The sequence below is a fragment of the Miscanthus floridulus genome, chromosome 6 (assembly GCF_019320115.1).
Source record: "Miscanthus floridulus cultivar M001 chromosome 6, ASM1932011v1, whole genome shotgun sequence".
NCBI classification, from domain to species: domain Eukaryota; kingdom Viridiplantae; phylum Streptophyta; class Magnoliopsida; order Poales; family Poaceae; genus Miscanthus; species Miscanthus floridulus.
In genome coordinates, this window is record NC_089585.1 from 34,449,981 (window position 1) to 34,454,973 (window position 4,993).

The window sequence follows — 4,993 nt, forward strand, 5'->3', positions numbered from 1 at the left end:
CATGCTCGGCACAGTACAGCAGAATGGCCGACGAGACAGGAGGCAGGACTGGGCAGAAGTTACCCGCCACTGTGCTAACCACTAAAGCACATAGTTGACGCCCATGCCTCACTGTGCTACCAACCCCTGCTCCGAGAACAATGCAGCGTGGGAGCCACATCGGAGATACTGTGGCCTCGGAATCAGCACCTAGGGTCAATAATTCCCCCCAAGGCCTCGGCGATATGCTTCAGGGGCTCGGTAGCCTGAGGATCCATGTCCGCCGAACCCCCCCACGATGGCTCGGCCTCGCCGTCTGCGGAGCCATAGCTCCCTACGACGTCGTCACACGATGACCAGCACGACGCCCGCCATGCCCTGCATCAAGCTGTACTGAAGCCCCACGACGCACAAGATCGAGTACGACCGACGCGTCACTCCTACACGGCAAGGACGGGGCCACTCCATCAACCATACCACAACAGTGGCCGGCTACAGGGCTCGGACACACCGCCCCCGTTTATAGAGCAGGAGGTCTCGGCATCCCGACGCCAACTCCGCTTCGTGCGAGGCACCCCAGAGGAGGCCTCGGCGAGGGGCCTAGTCTCCGTCTCGTGCGAGGCCTCATTCTCCGCGTCGCTCGGGGCCGGCTTGTCCGTGGTCCGAAACGGCCCCCACCTCGACAGCACGTCACGTCTCATTAATACTTTCAACCACTCCCGCAATCTCCGCCGGACCGTGGCTCAACGTCACAGAATGGCCGATGCGACCCAAAGTCGCATCAGCGCCGTACCAGCTGGGACATGGCACGGCGGGGGTTACCGACAACTGTGTCCCGGCACTGTGTCCACGATCAGCACCTGGGACAGCGTGACGGGGGTTACCAGCCACTGTGTCCTAACGCTGCACCCGCGACTCGCCGCCCACTCAAGGCCTCGGCACTGTGCACCGGGGCCTCGGCAATCTCGGGGTTCGTGCCCGCCGAGACCCCCACCGCAGCGTGAGCCTCGGCACCAACCAGGCCTCGGCCTCGCGCACAATCTGTCCACTAGGGCTTGCACGTTCGTCGTCACATCCGCTCCGAGACATTCCCGGGGCTCCCACGATGCACAGGACCTGATGGGACAACCACGCCGCTCCAGTGCTCCAAGGACGGATCGCTCCTACGGCCACGCCGCCACCAGAACGGGCCACAGGGTTCGGACGTGCCACTTCTATTGACACTACGTCGCATAGTGATACATGTACTACCCTCGTTCTCCCTTCAACTATAAAAGGAGAGGACTTGGGCCTCGTAGGGGGGAGGAACAGACCAATAGAACGACACACTTCTACGCTACTTGAGAACAACGCCTCAAGCAGCCCGCACCACCCTCGCCGAGACCTGGGGCTAGCTCCCTCTCTCATCTAGCTTGTAACCCCCTACTACGAGCACTCCGATGCAAAGAACATGAGATCGATCTCCCAGACTGGACGTAGGGCCTCGATTGCCTGAACCAGTATAAACCTTGTGTCTCTTCGCATTACCATCCGGGATTAGGGGCACGCAGCACAAATTCACTCGTCGGTAGAGGGACCCCCGGTTCCAAAACACCGACACTAGTGAACCAAAGTACTTGATTTATTTTGGACCCAAACCCATCTCAACCCAAACCCATCTCAACCCTGACACTACAGTGAGATGGGTTTGGGTCCCTCTCAACATGTAATATCCAGATCAAAATGCTTGCAACATACGCTTTGGAATAAATGAAACATTTTGAACAAACTCTTACAACATGTCTCTGAAACGCTTGCAACATATGCAACATGTGCAACATCCCCCCATCTACATTTGCAACATACATATAAAACAACTGCAACATACCTCTGAGACGTCTGAAACACCTGAAACATATATTGGCAACATAAGGGAGGGGGAGCGCCTGTGCCGATCAATTCTGGCCGTCGGGGTGAGAAACGGCGACGAGTGGCGACGCACGAGCACCACTAGCATCTAGCACCAACGATGCACGCGAGCACCACCTCCACCAGCACCGGACTTGGGTCGGCCACGCGGGCGGCGCGGGCGACGGGCGGAGCGAGCACCACCGCACGTGACAGAGGGGGCGGGTGGCGCACGCGATGGGAGGGGGCGAGAGGCGCGCACGACGGGGCGTGAGCGAGCGGCGGCTAATGGGACGCGTGGCAGCAGTGAGGGGAGTGCGCGTCCGCGTCCAAGACGAGGCAGCCGCAAGGCGCCGCGACAAGGGAGGAGGAAGCAGAAGGGATAAGGATAAGTGATAACTTGCGACGAGATAAAAGCGCAAGCAACAAGGCGGTGGGCCTACGGGAGCATCCGACAATTTGCTCGTGTCGAACATAAGACGCTCGGCATTACCGTTTTTTACGTGGTCCGATGACTTGTTGGGGTCAAAGGGAAGAATCACGTGTAATATGAAGATGGAAATAAAGAACCGGGAACACAGAGACGAACACAAGGGACTCGCAGCATTCTTGGAGTAAAGATAAGATTCGAAGGTGCAATCCTGCTGGTCGCTGGACAGTAGACACGTTGAACAGTCAGCCTTTGTTTCGGATCGGTTGATTACAGATAACATAATTGCGACATATTAGCAGTAACCCCGCGCAGTTGCGCGGGCTAGGAAGCTCTGAATCGTAGGAAGCACTGAAATATAGTTGTAGTAGTAATTAACAAATGAGAAGATGTGAACTATAGGAAAGCAGGAAAATGGATGTTACTGAATTTCATATACATGAAGGATAGTGAGCCTTTTTTTTCATCACATGCAGACCTTGGTTGTAGCACACGAAATGCATTGAAATTAAAAATCTGCACACAAAGAAGGGCATTCAGCCTGATTTGTGTAGCAAACCTTTGCAAATAGAAACAGGTGACTGCATTAGACATGTTAGTATCTTTAAAATAGTGGCACCTCTGAGGTTCGATCGCACTGTACAATCCTCTATGCCATCTCTCTGCTTTTGCTGCACCAAAATGAGTCTGAAAGGCAATACATCGCAAGCCACAGAGGCGTTCTTTCCTGCAATCCATGAAATGTTTTACGTAGATGAATCGAAACAGCATGAAGGCAAATAAAAACATGTATATGCTTAAGGAGAATCTATTTTCTAAAATTGCAAATGAGTAAAAATATCAGCAAATAGATTCAGGTTTATACTTCTATATTTGTTGTGCTATATTTGAGCACGTGAAATAATTGAACTTACCACCTAAATGTCACAAAGTCATTTAAGTAACTAATAATGAGGAGTCAGGGCCATTGTAAAGGAGTGGATGAAGGTAAGATCTCAGGCAGAAAATTGCTATTCAGATGGCGGTCATCGGAAACTATACCGAGGTGCAGGTGCAGGCAATATATAACACCCGATTTTGGTGCCCTGCTTAACTGCAGTGTCTTGGTCCACCGCAATGTGGCTGCAGACAATATATAAAAAAAAGCATGGAACATCATCACTCATGTATGCAGTCCTGGAAAGCCTCTGAAGCGTTAGCAGATACCAGTTATGTTCTTTTGGTGCATATCAGTAAGAATAAATAAAATCTGTATTGTGTGACAACTGTTGCAAGAAAAACTTCATGGTATTCTTCCCAATTTACAAAAAATTGCCTTGACTGAAAATTCCAAAACACTTGGCCGGCTCATGCTGCATATACTCTTTTGGAAGCTGTCAGTGTCATGTTCATTGATATTACCGAACCGTAATACAAAAGCTAGTACACCTTACCCAAACTTATTTTTATTGATCTGTTTTAACTTTAGGACATCAATTATCCTTTGTAAAATCACATCGGAGATTATAAACTGCAATGAAATTTGATAGTCAGATTAAACAATGTAGCTTGTACAGTACAATGCAAATTGACATCCTAATCTTGGTCGAAGCCACAGTAGATGTACACTAAATTGCAAGAGGCTCACCAGGGTGTCTATTGCTTTGTTAGAGTAAATTACCCCCAAATCGATTGTTGATGCAGCTGCCTAAAAAATAAATTAAATACACACTGATGAGTTCAAAATACGGGTGTACCAAATCAACTAAGGAAGTATCAGATCTTACCACTCCCAACCTGGGAGGCCGTTAACATAGTCCAGGCCATAACTGCCGCTTTCACTGAATAACACTCTCTGTTGAAGGATGTGTACATCAGAAGGGGTCCTTGTCCTTTTTTTTTTTTTTTGGCTGCAGAAACCTGATCATGTTGCTATTGACAGAAATCGTTGTAGAGGCAAATCATCAAGCACGTGGTGTGCATCATCCATGAGTGACCCATTCGTGAGTAGAAGATGGCATTGGACTAACACATAGAAGACGACGATGATTTGTCGGTGGGTGCGGCGGCCTTACCTTGACAGCCGTCGTCTGCTGCAGGAAGTCCCAAGACCTGGTAGTGTGCACATAGTACACCGGGCCGGCGAACACGGAGACGACGCCGGGCTTCCGCCGGAGCACCGCGGCCTCGCCCTGGACAACGGCGCGATGAACCCGGAGAAGCCATGCTTGGCGCGCCGGGGTCCGGTCGCAGCTCTCACGCGCCGCCGGGGTCGCCCGCGCAGACTGGGGTGTTGGAGTAGGAAGGTGCGACTGAGAGATGCATGGAGAAGCAGCAGCGGTCGGGGCTGCCGCGCGAGCCGCAGTCGCTGGGGCTGCAGTGGCGGCCGGCTGGGGCAGAAGCTCAGGGCGGCACGGTGGTGTCCGTAGCAGGGTGTCTCCGTGGGGGATGTGGATGGGGGCGCCCAACTTTTTTTATTTTTTAGCCCTTTTTTTTGAAATATTTTCACAAATATGTCTCTAGATTTATGATTTCAAAATCTAGACCCTTAGTTCAGCGCCATCATTACTGGCGCCGAGTTTACACTTCTCGGCGCCATCGTTGCTGGCGCCGAGGTCTTGGGCTCGATGCAGACGTAGCGGTGACTTGGCAAACAGCTCGGTGCCGTATATCCTGACGTCGAGCTTGGCGCCGTAGATCCTGGCACCGAACTTGGCG

The 4,993-nt window shown here is 51.9% G+C and overlaps 1 long non-coding RNA gene across 2 annotated transcripts; it reads right to left on the bottom strand.

Annotated features, from left to right (window-relative positions):
* Window positions 1-2,636: 2,636 nt before the first annotated feature.
* LOC136458058 (uncharacterized) lies at window positions 2,637-4,695 on the bottom strand. 2 transcript variants are annotated; one of them, XR_010759872.1, is made up of 5 exons: window positions 4,063-4,695; window positions 3,924-3,983; window positions 3,338-3,806; window positions 2,916-3,023; window positions 2,637-2,812 (listed from the first exon to the last, which is right to left on the bottom strand). It is a non-coding gene; the product is annotated as an uncharacterized lncRNA (long non-coding RNA). The 2 variants fall into 2 exon arrangements; XR_010759871.1 differs by having other exon boundaries at window positions 2,916-3,806.
* Window positions 4,696-4,993: the final 298 nt, after the last annotated feature.